This window comes from Balaenoptera borealis, assembly GCF_965194805.1.
Source record: "Balaenoptera borealis genome assembly, chromosome: X".
In the NCBI taxonomy this organism is placed as follows: Eukaryota; Metazoa; Chordata; class Mammalia; order Artiodactyla; family Balaenopteridae; genus Balaenoptera; species Balaenoptera borealis.
This window is the reverse complement of record NC_138881.1, coordinates 88,789,393-88,809,811: the sequence shown is the minus strand read 5'-3', so window position 1 is coordinate 88,809,811 and position 20,419 is coordinate 88,789,393. Positions and strand designations below refer to the sequence as shown.

The following is a 20,419-nucleotide window of genomic DNA, read 5'->3' as shown; positions in this document are numbered from 1 at the left end:
GGCAATGATGGAAAATTTAAACAGAGAACAAGGACAGAGAAACACATAGCAGATTTTTAAACAGTAGAAATTCTAGAAGTAAAAACTATAATAACTGAGAATAAGAATTAGTAGTTGAGTTAAACAGAGATTAGATGCAGAGGAAGAGAGAACTCATGAACTAAAATATAGTTCTGAAGAAAATATCCAGAAAGATTCATGGAGAGGGTATGAAGTATGGGTAAATAGAAGGGAGGACAATTCTGCTTCTGAGTATATACCCAACAGAAAAGCAGGTACATGTACATTGAAAGACATATGTAAGAATTTCATTACAGCATTATTGTAACAGCATCAAACCAAAAATAACCCAGACATTTTTCAACAAAATGGATAAATTGTAGTATATTCATAGAGTGAATAATATACAACAATCAAAATGAACTATAGCTACATGTAACAACTTGGGTAAATCTCACAACTATAATAATGAGCAAAAGAAACCAGATAAAATAGTATATATATATATATATATATATATATATATATATATATATATATATTCCCATTTAATGTATACTCCCAATATATGCTTTCATTTAAACAAGGTTCAAAGACAGGTCAAATATTATGTGATTAGGGATGCACGTTAGGGTGGTAAAAATTATATATAAATGTAATTTAATGCTTACCATAAAAAGCAGGATAATAGTTATAATTTGGAAAGAGGGAGAATTATTTGACTAGAAAGTAGCACACAAAGGATTTCTAGGGTGTAGGCAATGCTCTATTTTGTAATCTGAATGATTACTGTACAAATGTTCACTTTATCATAACTCACTAAGCTATATATTTTGTTTTATGTACTTTTCTGAGTGTGTGTTATATTTCACTAAAAAAAGGTGGGGGAGTTTAAAGTAACCACTATAGTGGCTGTCCTCTGTAGTTTGGAGAGGAGGGTGGGAGATCCACTATTGAAATGGTCTCCCTTATTTCAATGGGAATGATGGTATCAAAGATACCGAGTGGCAGCACTGAACCACCAGATGCAAGGTCAGCATGCTTAGTGTGATAAGCAGCAGAGCTAGAGTAACATTCAGAATGGCTTGACCTACAGAGGACTTAGATAGTAGTTAATTATTTATGATGTCCTTTGACTAAAATAGATGAGCAACCTACTAAATTCCTACTGGATCTATATAACACAGTCCCTTACCCAATTCCCAAACCTGAGACAATTGACAAAACAAAACCTCCTTTAGGGAGAATCTTGTAATATGACCATAAGTATGTACTATACACCTTTATTCCTAGATTTACCAAAAGGAAGTTGTAATCATTTACCAGGACAACTGCATACTGGGGAAAGAGAAATACCTAAAACCTTTAGAGATCATTGGACACTGGTTTTGAGCTATGCTAATCCCTGGAGATCCAAAATGTCATTGTGGTCTACTGGTAAATGCAGGGACTTATAGGAGTCCGATGATAAAATGGGATTTTGGGCATCTCACAGTGGGCTCAGTAGGTCTGTGAACCAATCATGTGGCTATTTTTCCAGGTCCCAAATGCATAAATTGGAATTATTATTTGGCAACTGCTGAAACCCCCACATTGGCTCCCTAACCTGTACAACAAGGGCTATTATGGAAAAAAGAGCCAAGTGAAAGCCTGTGGAACTTCACTCTCTACCAAAAGAGTAAACCAAAAAGAATATTGTATTACTGGGAGAATCACAAACAGTAGTGACACCGTCAAAGACACGTGCAGGGATTGTGATTCCTATCACTTCCCATTTAAGCGACCTATTTTGCCTTTGCTGAAGAGTCAGGTCTTAGAGACTGACAAGAAATCATCTTCAGCTTAATCAGTGAGAAACTCCAATTTGCAGCTAATGTTCTACATGTAGTCCCTTAAAGAGACTGAAGTAAATCAACACAGTCCCCAGCACCTTGTATGCAGTTATCAATCTGGCAAATGCTTTTTTTTACCCCTTGTACCACTCAGCAAGAAAGACCAGAAGCAATTTCCTCTAATCTAACAAGAACTACTCTTAGATTGACACTGTTTTATTTCAGGGTTACATCAACTTTGTATAAAAATTTAGAACACTGGAACCCTGATCATCCCACAGGACATCATGCCAGTCTACTATTATCGATGACATCATGCTGACAGGGACATGGTGAGCAGGAACTCCAAATACCTTGGTGCTTAGGAAATAAAATCCATGAAAATCAGATCAAGACAGTTTTATAGATGAGTTCTACCACACTTTCAAGAAATAGATAGTCCCAGTTTTATACAAATACATTCAGATAATAGAAAACGAGGGAATACCACCCAACCTATTTTTCAAGACAAGTATAATCAGACACGAGAACAAAGAAATTATGAGAAATGAAGATTATGGATTCTCTTGACTCATGAATACAGATGCAAAACTCCTAAGAAAATATTAGTAAATCAAACCTAACAGTGTATAGAAAAGACAGTATATCATAACCAAAATGAATTTATCCTAGATATGCAAGGATGGTTTAATATTAGAAAAATCTATAAATGTACCTTACTATATTACTGGATTAATATGGAAAACTACATGATTATTTCAGTAGATATGAAGTCTTTCATCAAATTAAAAACACTTTTATGATAAAAAGATAACAGTTCTTAAATTAGAAGTGGAAGAAGAGATGTCTTAACCTGATAAAATACCTGTAAAATAATCGTAAAGTTAGCATTGCCTAAAGTGAGCAAACCTTGGAAGCATTCTCTTTAAAATCAGGAACAAGACAAGGAAACCCATTATTACCACTTTTAATCAATATTGTACTTGAAGTCTGATCCAGTATAATAAGACTGTAAGACTGTAATAAGAAATATAAGGATTGGAAAAGAAGAAATGAAACTGTGATTATTTGAAGATTATTTGTAGATGATGTGATAATGTCTTTAGAAAACCCAAATAACTCACATCGTTAGAAATAACAGAAGAGTTTAGCAAAGTAGCTTCCTATAAGATCAATATAAAAGAACATTTTGCATTTCTGTTCACCAGTAGCAAACCATTAAAATGTACTTAAAGAGAAGACAAAATTTACAATAATATCAGGAATATCAAGTATCTGGGAAGAAATCTAATAAAAGATGTATAAGACATCTATAGGGAAAATTACAGAAACAGACCCATGAATGAAACTCTGATATAAGACAGAGATGGCACATCTGCTCAGTGGAGAAAGTAGGGGCAGTTCAATAAATGGAGCTGGTAAAATGGCTACCATGTGGAAAAAGATGAAATCAGTCCCTACCTCACGCCACATCCAGAAAACCACTTTAGATGGATTAAGTATTTAAAAGTCAAAAATAAAACTTTAAAACACTTTGTAGAAAAAAATGCATGAAAATCTTTTAGCCCTTGGGGTAGGGAAATTTTTTGTTAACAAGACACTAAAATATTGATAATTTTGACTATAATAAAACTCATTAAAAGACACCTAAAAGAAAGTGAAAAAGACAACTACAAACTGGAAAACTGTACTCACAGAACATACAATCAAGAAAGAATTAGTATCAAAAATACATAAATTCTATATAACCATAAGAGAAGCACAAACACCCAGTAGAAAAAATGGGCAAGGGATATTTCACAGAAGAGGAGACACATAAGGCCAAAAATGTATGAAGCAAGTTTAACATCAGTGGTTATTGAGGAAATTCAAATCAAGACCTCATTCAGATACCAGTTTATATACATTTTGCTAGCAAAAAAGTAAAAGTCTAACAATACCTAATGTTGGAGATGATGTGTAGCCATCGTATGACTTACATATTGCCTCTGGAATGAAGTTTTCTGCAACCACTTTGAAAAACAGTTTCACACTGACTCCTAAATTTGAACATTTACATGGCCTGTGGCTAAGCAATTCCACTCCCAGGTATATAACAAAGACAAACTTTTCCATATATACAACTGGAAATATGTATAACAATGTTCACAGCAGTACTGCTTACAATAGTAAAAGCCTGGAAACAACCCTAATGCCCATCAGTGAGAGAGAGGATGAATAGACTGCGGTATAGTCATAATGGATTAGTATAAACCAGCCAAAATGAATGAAATACAGTAACATACAGCAATAGGTATGGTTTTTAGAAAAATAAGTTAAAAAAATCAAAATAAATCCTAAACATTACATGCAGCATGATATCCATTCTATAAAACACAACTAAATAATTAAACTCTTTAGGAATTCCATGCAACACAACTATATAAAAACAGAACAAGGAGATCATGAAAAGGAGAAACAGGTTGGTGCTATTTCAGATGGAGGGAAATGTGGTGCTGGGAGAGGTTATTGTTAAGGCGCTAGCTTTTGTTTCAAGTGGTTGGGTTGAGAATGCTTATTACATTATTAAAAACAAGTACATTTAATTAAATAACCAAAAACTAAATAAAGGCAGGCTATATATAAACCAGTGATGAAAATGTGCTCCTGAAGTACAGTAAAAAAAAAAAAAAAAAAAAAAAAAATGGAACTAACAGAAGACTGCAGCAACCCAAGCCAGCAGAACCATGAAGGACCCATACCCCTTAGGAACAGTTTTAGGTCACCTCACAAAGTTAACAGCCCAACCTGCAGAGGTGCTGGCTGAAGGCAAAAGAACACAGTAAAGATAGAGGAAGATGCAATTTATAAATACTTAGGAGACCACACCTTATAACCAGTTTCAAAATGAGAATTGCTATAGTCATCTTATTTTCTTCCTTGTTTACACACACACACACACACACACACACATTTTTTTTTCCTTTCCCTTTCTCTTTCCCCAACCATTTTATGCAAAAATTTATTGGTAGTAATTAAGTTTATTATAGTCTTTAAGTTATATCATCTCCAGGTGGGATTATGACAAAAGCATATGATGAATGAACATCATGCAAAGATACATTCAGTTACTAATGAGACTCTGTATCTTCTCCCTTTTGGAAGAGGATGGATGCAGTTTTGTTTTTACCAGAAAGAGTTGCATTATATTAGGTATTACCATATTATCATTGTTGTTTTTGTAAGTATGGAAGGACAAATGTGTACCATGTTTAGTAGCAAAAAAAAGGTGGTGAACATGGTGAATTGCATCAGCACCCATTCTCACCTCCTTCTAGCATGCCTACCTGTACCGCTTATCCTGGAAAAATAAAATCTACCTTTCTGAGACTCTCCTACAGTCATGTTTCTGGATGTAAATTAGGTTCCACAAACTAGATGTACTTTCATGAGCTTTAGAGGAGAGAAGTGCTTTGAGGATCATTTTCCTGCTGCTTTGACGATTGTTGCTGGCAAGCAGTCTTGAAGATCTTGGATTTTTCTGCAGCAGCATTCTAGCTCCCATTAGCTTAGCTGGTGTTGAGAGGCAGTGGTATTGGGGTGAAGGGTGGACTCAGCTTTTGATGTCCTGGCATCAGCTTCATGAGGTGAAGAGGTAGCTGCAGTAGTGGTGGCTTCCAGATCCCTCAAGCACAGTCATGGTTATGTCCTTGAACTCAACAGTTCCAGTGGGAAGTTCATGATTCTCTGCCTTCCTGATGTGAGCAGAGGTAGCCTGTCCTCTGAAAGACCAGTTATTCAGTGTTATTCTCAGATTCATTTCTGGAGTCCAGTTCAGAACTCATTCCTCTAGCCCAGCCAATATTTTGGAAGGCCCCTCTTCCATATATTACATACCTAGAAAGGGAGAGTAGTTTTTGTTTCCTACAACCGAATCCTCACTGATACAGGTGTACTCTTCAGAAATAATTTTTACAACGAATCCTTATTGAAGAGAATAGTATAAGACCCTAGTTTCATTTTGATTGAATTTCAGGGGGATGTTTGGCTTATAAAATGTTAAATTTAAATTTCTCTAACACCCAGCTTATCTAACAAGCTTTTCATTATATATGCAAACATGTTTTCATAAAATAAATAATTAACCACATGACAAAGAAAAGACCCTGCTCCAAATATTTATGGATTTGTAAATTACTCCTGTCATTTAAACTAAGCTTTTAAAATACATGCATTTTCACTAAAATAAATTGAATTAAACTTCATCTAGTATCAGCTTATATTCATTGAGGGCTTATTCTGAGTTAAGCAGTGTTCCATCATCTGCTTTCTTTTTTTTTTTTTTTTTTCTTCTTTACCACAGATCTTTGATCCCCAGGAAATAGTCTTATTTTCCAAAGACTAACATGGGATTATTTTAATGGTTAAAGCATACACAAGTGTGTTTGCAGCTTGAAGAGGTACAGTCTTCTCTGGATTTGGGTTCATTTGTAGGCCTAGCTATCTTACCATTAGAAGTATCACAAACAATATAGAGAAAGTAAATTCAGAAGGCAGTAAACCCTTACTTGCATGTTGATAGTAGGAAATATAGACCTTCTCCATAGGCACTGTGCTATAATGAATTCATATAATGCTGATGCAGTTAAATACTTGAATTTCTAGAAACATATTCCCCATTGACAAATGAGGTACATCTTGTATTTCAAATATTTCCACCTTTCTCCATCTCCATACGACTACCCAGTTATAAGCTTTCATCATCTCTCATCTTGATTTCTATTGCAGCCTCCTAACTGGTCTCTCTGATCTACTCTTCCCTTCCCATGTGCTCTTTACAGAGAAGTCAGGGTGATATTTTGTTAATGGTTAAATCAAAACATATCTCTGCTCTCTTAAAACTCTTTAATTCCTTCTCTCTGCATTTAGGACAAAAATCCCAAATCCTTAACATAGTCCTCAGGATCCTTCATGATCAGGTACCTGCTAACTCTCTAGCCTCACCCTCTCACTACTTAGACACCTCAATTTCTCCATCTTGCATTCACTTTCTTGAATATCCAGTTTCTCTCCTGCCATAGTGTCATCTTACTTGCTGTTTCCTTTCCTTGAGACACTTTCCACTTCACATTGCTGGCTCCTTCTCATCCTTCAAGGTCTTAAATGTCAATTCCTCAAAAAAAGCCTCTTCTTTCTCATAGGACTTTGTGTTCTTCCTCCGTTTCACAGTTACACTTATATATCTGTCTGAATGTACTTCTTTATTGTCTGTCTCTCCCACTAGACTATAAACTTCATGATGTTAAAAATGGGTGTACACACTACTGTATTTAAAATAGATAACCAACAAGGACCTACTGTATAGCACAGGGAACTCTGCTCGATAGTCTGTAATAATCTAAATGGGAAAAGAATTTGAAAAAGAAAAGGTACATGTATATGTATAACTGAATCACTTTGCTATACACGTGAAACTAACACAACATTGTTAATCAACTATGCTCCAGTACAAAATAAATTTTTTTTAAAAGAAGAAAAAAAGTCTTCTCTACTTAAAAAAAAAATCATTAAAAATAATGGAGAACTCTGATCCCCTTGCCCAGTGGTGTTGGTGGGGGCAGATTGGGGAGTTAATCTTCCATCTCTTGCCTGATCAGGCAAATCTGATTTCCCCCACCTAGTGGTGTTGGCAAGTCAAGCGAGGAGCTGTTCCTCCATACCCTGCCCAGGGGAAGCAGGTGGCGCTCTGCCTGGGTGGTGTCACTGGGGTCTGGTGGAGAGCTGAATCTTCACCCACACCCAACATCAATGGGACTGAAGGAGGTGCTGTGATTTAAGACTAGTAAGCACTCTTCTCTACCCTATCCCTGGTGCCTGCAACACCCAGTGGGCATCTGAACCTCCACACATACCTGGTAGCAATAAGACTAAATGAGGTGATGTGATGCAGGACTAATTAGCATTCCACCTCCCACTTCCCCTGGTGACAGCAGAACTAGTGAAGACCTGAGCCTCAACACCTAGCTAGCATGAACGAGACAGAATTAGGCAGTGCTAGGCAGGGTTAGTTGGTATTCCACTTCCTCTTCTCCCTCCCCTGGTGTCAACAGGACCCAGCAGGGAGCTGATTTTACATCCGCCACCTGGAGGCGATGAGATGGCAAGTCAGTGTCCCACTTTTACCAGAAAGTGTTAGCTGAGTCGAGCAGGGAACTAATCTTTCACCCCAGCCATCTGCAATGAGGCAGTGTGAGTCAGTAATCCACTTTTGCCAGCTGGTATCAGTGGGGCCAAGAGGGAAACTGAACATACACCCCACACACAACTCTCATGCTATGCCTCAATAAGGGATGACCTACTTAAAAAAAGAAAGTAAATGGCATTGAGTCTCATAATATCCAAAACTTCCAGGATAGAATAGAAAATCACTTGTCATGCTAAGCACCAGGAAAATCATAACACGAATAAGAAAATACAATCAACAGATGCCAACATTGAGATAAATCAGATGTTGGAAATATCTGAAAACTATTTTAAAGCAATCATCATAAAAATGATTGAACAAGCAATTACAAATTATCTGAAACAAATGAAAACAAAAACCCAGAACATTTCAGCAAAGAAATAGAAGTCATAAAAACGAACCAAATGAAAGTTATAGAAGTGAAAAATACAATAACTGAAATTAAAAATTCACTGATGGGCTCAAAAGTAGAGTAGACATGACAGAGGATAGAATCAGTGAAACTGGGGACAGACCAATGGAATTTATCAATCTAAGCAACGAAGGTAAAATAGAGTGAAAAAATAAACAGTTTTGGGGTCTGTGGAACAAAAACAAAAAAGCTAACATCCATATCATTGTAGTCCCAAGGCAGAGGACTAAGAGAGTGGAATTGAAAAAAAGTCTTAAAAAAAAAAGATTGAAGGGACTTCCCTGGTGACACAGTGAATAAGAATCCGCCTGTCAATGCAGGGGCCACGGGTTCCATCCCTGGTCCGGGAAGATCCCACATGCTGCGGAGGAACTTAGCCCGTGCACCACAACTACTGAGCCTGCTCTCTAGAGCCCGTGTGCCACAACTACTGAGCCCGCATGCCACAACTACTAAAGTCCACATGCCTAGAGCCCATGCTCTGCAACAAGAGAAGCCACTGTAAGGAGAAGCCCACGCAGCACAATGAAGAGTAGCCTGCGCTCACCGCAGCTAAAGAAAGCCCACACGCAGCAACGAAGATCCAATGCAGCCAAAAATAAACAAAAAAAAGATTGAAAACTTCTCAAATTTAGCAAAAAAAAAAAGAAAAAGAAAAAAACAACCCTACAAATTCCAGAAGCTGAGCAAATCCCAATCATGATTAATTTTTCAAATATCCAAATATCAAATGTCTTATAATATGACACATTATAACTAAACGTCCATAAACAAAAGACAGAAAGAATCTTGTAAGCAGCCAGAAAGAAATGACACATTACCTATAGGTGAAGAACAATTCAAATGACAGCAGACGTCACATCAGAAACCAAGGAGGCCAGAAGGAAATGGTGCATCATTTTTCAAATACTGAAAGAAAAGTATTGTCAACAGAAAATTCTAAATACAGCAGAAATAACTTTCAGGAATAAAGGGAAAATACATTCCCATACAAAGGAAACTAAGAAAATGTGTCACTAGCAAATATACTCTTAAAGAATGGCTAAATGAAACTCTTTGAGCAGAAAGGAAATGATAATAGAAGGACTGGAACTTCAGAAAGGAAAAAAGAGCATTGGAATGAGTAAAAATAAGGATAACTATAATAAATTACCCACTTCTCATGAATTTGTTAAATCATGTTTGATAGTTGAAGCAAAAATTATAACACCCCTATGTGGTATACAGTGTATAATTGTGAAAAAACAATTATATTTTAAAGAGGGGAAGATAAAGAAACTGAAATAGAAGTTTTCTATACTTTACTCAAAGTGGTAATATGTCAATACCAGTAAACTGTGATATGTTTTGTATACATATTATAATACCTAGAAGCAACCACTAAGAAAATTATACAAAGCAATGTGCTTTAAAAACTATAAATAAATCAAGATGAGTTCCTCAAAAAAATGTTCAAGTAACCCACAGAAAGGCAAGAAAAGATAAACAGAGGAACAAGAATGAGAAAACAAATAATAAAGTGTCATCATTAAAAGGATAATAAGGGAATTCCATAAACAACTCTATGCCTGAAAATTTGATAACATAGATGAAACAGACTAATTTCTTGAAATACACAAAGTACCAAAACTCATGCAAGAAGAAATAGACCATCCAAATTCAACTGTACCTACTTAAAAGTAAAATTATTTGCTCTGCTATGTAAGCTATATATATAAGCTATATATACAGCAAAGGACTAGTATCTAGAATATATAAAGAACTCTCAAAACTCAACAGTAAGAAAGGCAAACCATCCATTTAGAAAATGGAAAAAAGACATGAGCAGGCATTTCACCAAAGAGGATACAGAGATGAAAAATATGCACATAAAAAGATGTACAACATCATTAGCCATCATGGAAATGCAAATTAACACCACAATATCATTACACACCTATTGAAAAAAGTTAAAAATAGTGATGATATCAAATCCTGGTGAGGATACTAAGGAACTGCATCACTCATACCATACATTGCTGGTGGGCATGTAAAATGATAAGCTGCTTTAGAAAACAAGAAAACAGTTTGGCAGTTTCTTATAAAACTAAAACCTGTCATTATCATATGACCAAGCAATAGCACTCTTGGGAAATTTATCCCAGAGAATGAAACTTATGTTCGTACAAAAACCTGTACATGAATGTGCATAGCAGCTGTATTAGTTTGCTTGGGCTGCCATAACAAAATAACACAAACTAGGTGGCTTAAACAGCAGAAGTGTCTTTTCTCACAGTTCTGGAGGCTGGAAGTCCCAGATCAAGATGTCGACTGGGTTAGTTTCTTCTGAGACCGCTCTCCATGGCTTGCTGATAGCAACCCTCTTGCTTCCTCCTCACATGGTTTTTCCTCATCCCTCTATGCACACTGTGCCCCTGGTATCTCTTCCTTTTCTTATAAGGACACCAGGCATATTGGATTCACAGCCTCATTTTGCTCTGAAGTACTGGGGGTTGGGACCTCAACACATAAATTCTGGAGGAACACAGTCCAACCCATAACAGTAGCTTTATTTATAACAATAAAAAAATGGACATTGTAAAACAACTATACCCCAATTTAAAAAATGGAAACAACTCAAATGTCCTTCAACAGGTGAATGGTTAAACAAGCTGTGATACATTCATATGATGGAATACTACTCAGCAATAAAAAGGAACAAAGTATTGATACACACAGCAACCAGGATGAATATCCAGGGAATTATGCTGAGTGAAAATGTCAATACCAAAAGGTTACACACTGTATGATTCAATTTATATAACATTCTTAAAATGACAAAATTATAGAAATAGAGAAGAAATTCGTTGTCACCAGGATCAGGGACAAGGAGTTGTGTGGTTATAAAAGGGCCAGGTATCTCTACAGGGAGATGAGTGTGACTATAAAAGGGCAACAGGAGGGATCCTTGTGGTGATGGAACTGCTCTTTATCTTGACGGAATCAATGTCAATATCCTGGCTGTGAGATTGTACTATAATTTCTCAGGATATTACCACTGAGAGACACAGGGGAAAGGACACATGGGATTGCCATGTATTATTTCTTACAAGTATACCTGAATCTACAATTAACTCAAAATAAAACTGATAAAATTACTTAATTGTTAAACTGTCATAAAAATAAAGTTTAGTTATAGTTCTCTATAAAAAGGTATTTGTTGAATGAAGAAATGAATGAATGGTTTAACTTTACAGCCTGATCTCATAACCACTAATCATATTATTTAACAAGATGTGACCCTCTGCCTGGACATGTATCACTCTGAAGAGGATATTGATGTCACAAAGCCACATGAAAGCTGTCAAGCTCGTAACAGAGAGAAAGGATAAGAAAATGAGTGAACAGCTATTACAAATGGTTACAGGAAACTACCTTTGGGACTAGTGTGAAAGCCTGAGGGCAGGAATAGGAGAATAGCTAACTGGACGGTATGTGCACAGGAATAAGGGTCTATTAGGGAAGGTTCCTGAGAGTAAGGCACTAAGGCAATTTGGCTCCACAGACTTTATTCTTAACAACTATACCATGTGAGGAAACAGTTACAATGTGGCTGTCTGCAAGGCAGGAAGAGAACTCTCACTAGAACCTGACTATGCTGGTATCCTAACCTTGGACTTCCAGCCTCCAGAACTGTGAGAAATAAATGTCTGTGTTTTAAGCCACCCAGTCTATGGTATTTGTTGTGGCTGCATGAGCTAAGACAGGACTATATAAACATGCCTCATTCCTCTGCCCTCTTAAAAAACTGGCTCTAGATAAAATGCTCATAAGGAAAACAGAAAGGATATTTCCATGTACTAACTTAGATCCTAGGTGGCTATAGGAGAACTTATTTAGAAATTAGTTTTAATGGGACATAAAAGATTCACAACACAGCAACGTAATTTCACTAGGATATCAAATTTCAGCGCTGTTCTAAAAGGTAACCAGATGCCAAGTCGGCTAAAACCCAGAGCAATACAGTGATCTGAAAGGGAAAAAAGAAAGCCACAAAAAAGGGAAAACCAGGCTAGACCTCTAAGGAGGGATAAAAAGAAATAATATGAGACATAAAAGGTAACAGGAAAATCTTCCCAGATCACACAAGGTAAGAAAAAAGGACCAAAGAACACAATGGCCCTCAGATAAATCAGGAGAGAAAGCTGAGAGTAGGTGACTGAGCAAAGCTGTTTTCCTGGTCTTTCTGAAAACATCCAAGTGTTATCAGTTACCCAGAATAAAAGCCACTAGTGAAGGGAGGATGGTATGTCAGACCACAGGAAGGAAGAGACCAGCTGAAAAGAACATTAAAATGCTGAACAGACCATTTTAGAAACCTGGCAGATGTGAAGCCATAGAGAGATCTCTTTAAGAAGTGCCCAAGCCTAGAATACACAGTGGAGATTAGCAAGTTTACAACAGGTTAATTTACTTTACCTGTGGCTCGTTTACTCACTACAATCTGAAAAGTGAACTCCTCTTTCTTTCATGTTCTCTCATGTCCTTCCCCTAGGACCTGGAACAAAGTGGGAAACATGGTAGATGCTTAGTAAATACTTGATGATGTCATCATTTAGAAGAGCTTCAGATTCTAGGTAGCAACGAAGTTACTTCTGTGCAGAGCAATCTATAACAAATTATAACAATCCCCCTATGAATCAACCTCTGGAAAGATATGGGGAAATAGTAGGTGCAATGTAATTAAGGATGTAATTAAGGAGCTTTGTAGTGTAGCATTTGGTACTCTCCCTAAAGAGACAGGGAGAGTGGACTTAGACCAAGGATAGTAGCTTAAGCAAGATTAAGAATGAGAATTCACCAGTATCATTGATGAAGGGCCATGACAAATCTCAATCTAAATCTTATTTTAAAAAGAACAATTTAAATATTCCACTATTGTAATGAAAACATTGTTCTACCTGATGGTTTAAAAGATCGTCACGTCTCTATTTTCTATATAATTTTATGTATTGAAAAGTACAGTTACAATTCTAATCACAAAATCATTCAATTCCAGGTGGTATAGGGTTGGCCAAAAAGTTCGTTCGGGTTTTTCTGTGACATAAGTAAAACCCGAATGAACTTCTTGACCACCCCAATATTTTTTTCTCTTTACACTTGCTTCCTGGTCATATCCAAAGCTTTGAGGAGCTACACAAAGCCAGGGGGGAGTGGTATGAGCAAACCCCTCCCACCTGGCCAATATGACTATAAGCGGCCAACCACTAATCAAATATCAATTAACAAATATCAATTATACTTCTGTGCCAAGCACTATTCTAGGCAGTGGAGATGGAGTGGTGAATGAGATAGACAATGTCCCTGCCTTTAATGAGTTTATGCTCTGGTGAAGAAACACAGGTAATAGCAAGAAAATATATAAGTAAAAGGATAGTTTCAGGTACTGATGAGTATAGTGAAGAGCATGATAAAGTGATAGAAAGACATGGCCATGGTGGTCAAGAAAGGCCTTGTTGTGGAGGTGATATTGGAGGTGGGTTCTGGACGATGAAAATGAAGCAGCCATATTCTGGTGGAACAGCATTACAAAGACAGATACACAATGAGTTGGAAAGATAGTTATTATTCTCCAGGAACATATTAGCAGACCTCTGTCTACTCTTCACTTTGCTCCACTCTAGCCATATTGCACTTCTCATTTCTGTTATGTACCTTTGAACATGCCATTTCCCCTGCCTGCAACACTCTTCTCCCATTCCCTTTGGTCATCCTCTCTTAGCCTTCAGGATTCAGGGTAAAGATGCCTTCCTGAGTCAGGCCTTCACCAATATCCATCAAATGAGATTAGGATTCCATGCTAGACTTCCCAGGGCACCCTGTACTTTCCTTTTGTAACTCTCAACCTACATACAATTCACTTAATGTTTGCATTCCTTGATTTACTGAAAGTCCCATGACGGTAGAGGCCATGTATTAACTATTGTTGTCATTATGCTTATCATATCACATTATCACCTGCCTTTTGATGATTCAAATTCCTGGAATCAGGAATCTGAGCTTAATAATGTCTTCATGGTCCTGTGATTAACTTAATATGCACATAAAACATTTTTCACAGATGCTTTAAGGTTTAAATATTGTATATATATTTTCCATTTAGTAAGCTGCATTCATTCCCATCTCTGTTTACTATCTTCACCACTCCACAAATTAAATTCACTGAAGTGACATTTCCAAGATTTTGAAAGTGTCTGCCATAATCAAGGCTTCTCAAATTTAGAGCACATCAGAATTACCTGGGTTGTTGGTTAAAAACACATCACACTCACGTGTCATAGTTTTTGAACATCTTGCACTGCCCTTTGCTTTTCAATTTCAGGACAGCAAATGAGTAAAATGTAATCGGAGATTCCTAGATTAGGGAGAGGTAGTTTTGAGCTCTGATAACATTTTAGCTATCAATACAGCAAGTAAATCTTGTCACATAAGATGTGAATGTTTCTTATGTCAACCTAGCAAAGAACACACAATAGAAGGGGTTGAAAATTCCTTCAAAGCCACTTTGGATTTTCCAAGCTTTATGGTGCAAAGTAAAATTTTAATATAGCAAAGTTGGCTTGAAGTTCTGCAGAAAGTACTGGGTGCAGTTCAACTTTAAGCATGTTCTTTAATTTAAAAAGTCAGTAATTGGAAGATGAAAACTAATGAGCTCTATTACAGTGCTAACAGATTAATGAGGAATTTGGGGTTTGTTCATGCACTTGGTATTGTTTTTCTAGACTGGCCTTCTGTCGGAAATCACTTTAAAACAATAGTACAAAGTGAATTTGAAAGTGAGAGGCAGATTCAGATCTATGTGAATATCCTACATTTAGCATGGATTATTTTCACATCACATTTAATGTCTGACCCTAGAGCCTGAGTGTCCATGGAATTTGTGCTCATAGCTCATAGGGGCTGCTTTACTGTGCTGGAACAGAGATGGGGATCTCCTCAATACCTGATGATTCCAATCCTGAAGGCCAAGGTTACACTAAACAGAGTCTAAAGGAAGCCACGCAGATGTGCAAGAATGATATGAAAACCCCTCCTTCTTATTAAGAAAAGGAATAATTTCCATCTCACAATACTCTTTGCTCCCAGTGATGCTTTTTTGGGGGTACATACAACTGCTCTTATCGAAGGTAAGATGGCTGGGCATTTTGAGAAATGTCCAGTCACTTACCACCAACTAAAGGGAGGAATAGCTTTGAAGAGCACAAGCAGGAATTGCCCAGCAGTCAGCTGCATGAAATGTCCATGCTCTGAGGTTGAAGGGAAAAAGCTTTTCCAGTATTACTGTCCAAATGAGGCACTTTTCAATGCATTCTGAAGCAAGGAAGACTAAAGGGCTCTCTTATTCAATAAATACACATACACACACATACACACACATACACACACATGCTCACCATGTTTTCAGCAAAAATGTTAAATGGATAAGGTTGTCTTTGGCTCTCAACGAACCTTTCTGTACTCACAACTTTCTTTCCATTTGGTGCCCCCAAGCACCCACTGCTTGCCTCCCCCATTTCCCTCATGCTGCCTCCTAAGGTGAGTCCCATCTAGGAAGCACCCTAGGTACTGAACTGTTCCCTCCCTGACTCCCAAATCACATCACCTGTTCTCCATCCTCTATTCCACTTTATCAGAACCCTGCTCCCTATTCAAGCTAAGCTGACTCCCTCTTTCCCTCTCTCTCTCTCTCTCTCTCTCTCTCTCAAACCAGCTTCCATGTTGTGAGCAGCACTATGGAAAGGCCCACATGGTGAGGAATTGAAGGCTGCTGCTAACAGCCACATAAGTGAGCTTGGAAGTATATCCTTTATTTGCAGTCAAGCTTTCAGATAACTACAGCCCTAGATAACAGCTTCACTAAAACCTCTTGAGGGATCCGGACACAGAACAACCCAACTAAACCCCTCTTGAATTCCTGACCCTCAGATATTGTGAGAATAAATGTTTATTGTTTTAAACTGCTAAATTTTGGGTAAATTTGTTGTTCAGCAGTAGATAACTAATACAGCTTCCAAAACATCACCTACCTTAGAATATCTCCCTATACTGCCTAAAATTTTCAAAGTAGGTATTTAAATCTCAAAGACATTGTCCACTCACAAATGTTTGTTTATTTGGGGGGAGGGTTGAGTGTTACATTGTTATTATTGGCCCTTAATACCTCATATAAAATAAAATTTCCAAATATTTTTTACCTACAAAGCCTTCTGAATAAGACTTGGGGAAATTCTTTGCTTTTATCTTCATTGTTTTGCCTAATTTCAAGCCTTTCCTTTTTCAGTTCCTTATTATAAACGTAACCTTTGTTCACCATAGAAAATTTGGAAAATATAATACCAATCCAGAGGTGACCACTCTTAATAAGAGTCAAGCAACAGATGAGATCAAATGTGGGAGTGAGAACTAAACACCAATTTTCCCGAATTAATAGTTTTGCTTAAGATAATGGTTTTCAACCTATCAGATTCAACATCCTTTTTTTTCTAACAAATATGTGTCATGTCCACTTTAAAATTCCAAAATGAAATTCATAGATAATATAACTCTGGTATGCACCTAATTTGAAAAAAATAACATGATGCCCTAACTGGAATATGAAGGAGAAAGAAAAAGACAGTAATAAGTAATAAAATAATATGTATCTTCAAAATTAATACACAGAAATCTCCTGCATTCCTATACACTAACAACAAAAGATCAGAAAGACATTAAGGAAACACTCCCATTTACCACTGCAACAAAAAGAATAAAATACCTAGGAATAACCCTACCTAAGGAGGCAAAAGACTTGTACGCACAAACTATAAGATACTGATGAAAGAAATCAAAGACAACACAAAAAGATGGAGAGATATACCATGTTCTTGGATTGGAAGAATCAATGTTGTGAAAATGACTATACTACCCAAAGCAATCTACAGATTCAATGCAATCTCTATCAAATTACCAAGGGCATTTTTCATAGAATTAGAACAAAAAATTTCACAATTTGGAAACACAAAAGACCCCAAATAGCCAAAGCACTCTTGAGAAAGAAAAATGGAGCTGGAGGAATCAGGCTCCCTGACTTCAGACTATACTACAAAGCTACCGTAATCAAGACAGTATGGTACTGACACAAAAACAGAAATATAGATCAATGGTACAGGATAGAAAGCCCAGAGACAAACCCATGCACCTACAGTCACCTAATCTATGACAAAGGAGGCAAGAATATACAATGGAGAAAAGACAGCCTCTTCAGTAAGTGGTGCTGGGAAAACTGGACAGCTACATGTAAAAGAATGAAATTAGAACACTCCCTAACACCGTACACAAAAATAAACTCAAAATGGATTAAAGACCTAAATGTAAGGCCAGACACTATAAAACTCTTAGAGGAAAATGTAGGCAGAACACCCTGACATAAATCGCAGCAAGATCTTTATTGAACCACCTCCTAGAGTCATGAAAATAAAAACAAAAATAAACAACTGGGACCTAATTAAACTTAAAAGCTTTTGCTAAGCAAAGGAAACCATAAACAAGACAAAAAGACAACCCTCAGAATGGGAGAAAATATTTGCAAACAAAGCAACTAACAAAGGATTAATCTCCAAAATATACAAGCAGCTCATGCAGCTCAATATCAAAAAAAACCCAAATAACCCAATACAAAAATGGGCAGAAGACCTAAATAGACATTTCTCCAAAGAAGATATACAGATTGCCAACAAACACATGAAAGGATGCTCAACATCACTAATCATTAGAGAACTGCAAATCAAAACTACAATGAGGTATCACCTCACACCAGTCAGAATGGCCATCATCAAAAAATCTACAAACAATAAATGCTGGAGAGGGTGTGGAGAAGAGGGAACCCTCTTGCACTGTGGGTGGGAATGTAAATTGATACAGCCACTATGGAGAACAGTATGGAGGTTCTGTAAAAACTAAAAATAGAACTACTATATGACCCAGCAATCCCACTACTGGGCATATACCCAGAGAAAACCATAATTCAAAAAGACACATGCACCCCAATGTTCATTGCAGCACTATTTACAATAGCCAGGACATGGAAGCAACCTAAATGTCCATCGACAGATGAGTGGATAAAGAAGATGTGGTACATATATTCAATAGAATATTACTCAGCCATAAAAAGGAATGAAACTGGGTCATTTGTAGAGATGTGGATGGACCTAGAGACTGTCATACAGAGTAAAGTAAGTCAGAAAGAGAAAAACAAATATTGTATGTTAACGCATATATGTGGAATCTAGAAAGATGGTATAGATGATCTTATTTGCAAAGCAGAAATAGAGACACAGACGTAGAGAACACATGTATGGATACCAAGGGGGAAAGGGGGGTGGGAGGAATTGGGAGACTGGGATTCACATATATACACTATTGATACTATGTATAAAATAGATAACTAATGAGAACATACTGAATAGCACAGGGAACTCTACTTAAAGCACTGTGGTGACCTAAATGGGAAGGAAATCCAAAAAAGAGAGGATATATGTATATGTATAGCTGATTCATCTTGCTGTACAGTAGAAACTAACACACCATTGTAAAGCAACTGTACTTCAATAAAAATTAATTTAAAAAATTAAAAAATAAAATAAAATAACATGTATCTTAACATATAAATACTTTGATATGACTACACTAGGAGACATAATGAAGGGGTCAGATGTCTACTGTGAATGTGACAGCTATATATGCAGATTGATTTGGGTCTGTTGTATTGGTGTTTCAAACACTACAAGCACTGTGCAATCCAGAAAACAGTGGAGTGACATCTTTAAACTCGTAAAAGAAAGAAGATGTCAACCCATAAGTCTATACCTAGGGAAAATATCTTTCAAAAATGAAGAAGAGGGCTTCCCTGGTGACACAGTGGTTAAGAATCTGCCTGCCAATGCAGGGGACACGGGTTTGAGCCCTGGTCCAGGAAGATCCCACATGCTGCAGAACAACTAAGCCCGTGCACCACAACTACTGAGCCTGCGCTCTAGAGTTCACAAGCCACAACTACTGAAGCCCATGCGCCTAGAGCCCATGCTCTGCAACAGGAGAAGCCACCACAATGAGAAGCCTGTGCACCACAACGAAGAGCAGCCTCCGCTCACCGCAACTAGAGCAAGCCCGCGCACAGCAACGAAGACCCAACACAGCCAAAAATAAATAAATAAAATAAATAAATTTATTTTAAAAATGAAGAAGAAATAAAGACATCTTCAGACAAGAGCTGAGAGAATTCATTGCCATCAGACCTGCAGTACAAGAAATGTTGAAGGGAATTCTTCAGGCAAAAGGAGTACAATACCAGACAGATACCTGTATATATGAAAAAAGTTATAAATACCAGAAATGGTTAAAAAAAAAAGGTAAATACCACGAAAAGCATTGCCATCAGGAACACAATCTTGGAAAATGTTGAATGCAACTTGCTAAGGCTCTGTGGCCTTGATCAAGCTATTTAACTTCTCTGTGTCTCAGTTTCTTCATCTTTAACATGAGAATGATGATAATATGTACTTTTTAGGGTGTTGTGAGGATTAAATAAGTTAATATATAGAACATGCTTACAACAGTGCCTGGCACATAGTAAGCTAAATAAATGATAGCTATTATTGCTACTAAAGTCTTAAACAAAACACAGTAAAAATCTTTGTTCAATAAACAATTTCATTCCTAGAAAATTTCACATATATTAAAATTGTGCAAAATACACTTTGTGGCTACAAGTAAAACAGACTTAGGCTCTAGGCTTGGTTAATTTTAAATATATTTTACACCTACCTGAACACCTTGACTGACATTCAGATGTCTTGTAGGACGTGAACAGAACAATTATTCATTGTGTGAGAATGTAACACATTCTCATTGCAGAGCATCTAATATCCCTAACAC

The 20,419-nt window shown here is 36.9% G+C and overlaps 1 protein-coding gene across 2 annotated transcripts in view; it reads right to left on the bottom strand.

Annotated features, from left to right (window-relative positions):
• The window catches only part of IL1RAPL2 (interleukin 1 receptor accessory protein like 2), a 1,121,335-nt gene extending 1,100,916 nt beyond the window's left edge, over positions 1–20,419 (bottom strand). For both annotated transcript variants that reach the window (XM_082377189.1, XM_082377191.1), the window contains exon 1: positions 1–20,419. This exon is cut by the window's left edge and continues 18,135 nt beyond it. The gene's annotated coding sequence lies outside the window, so the exon portion shown is untranslated.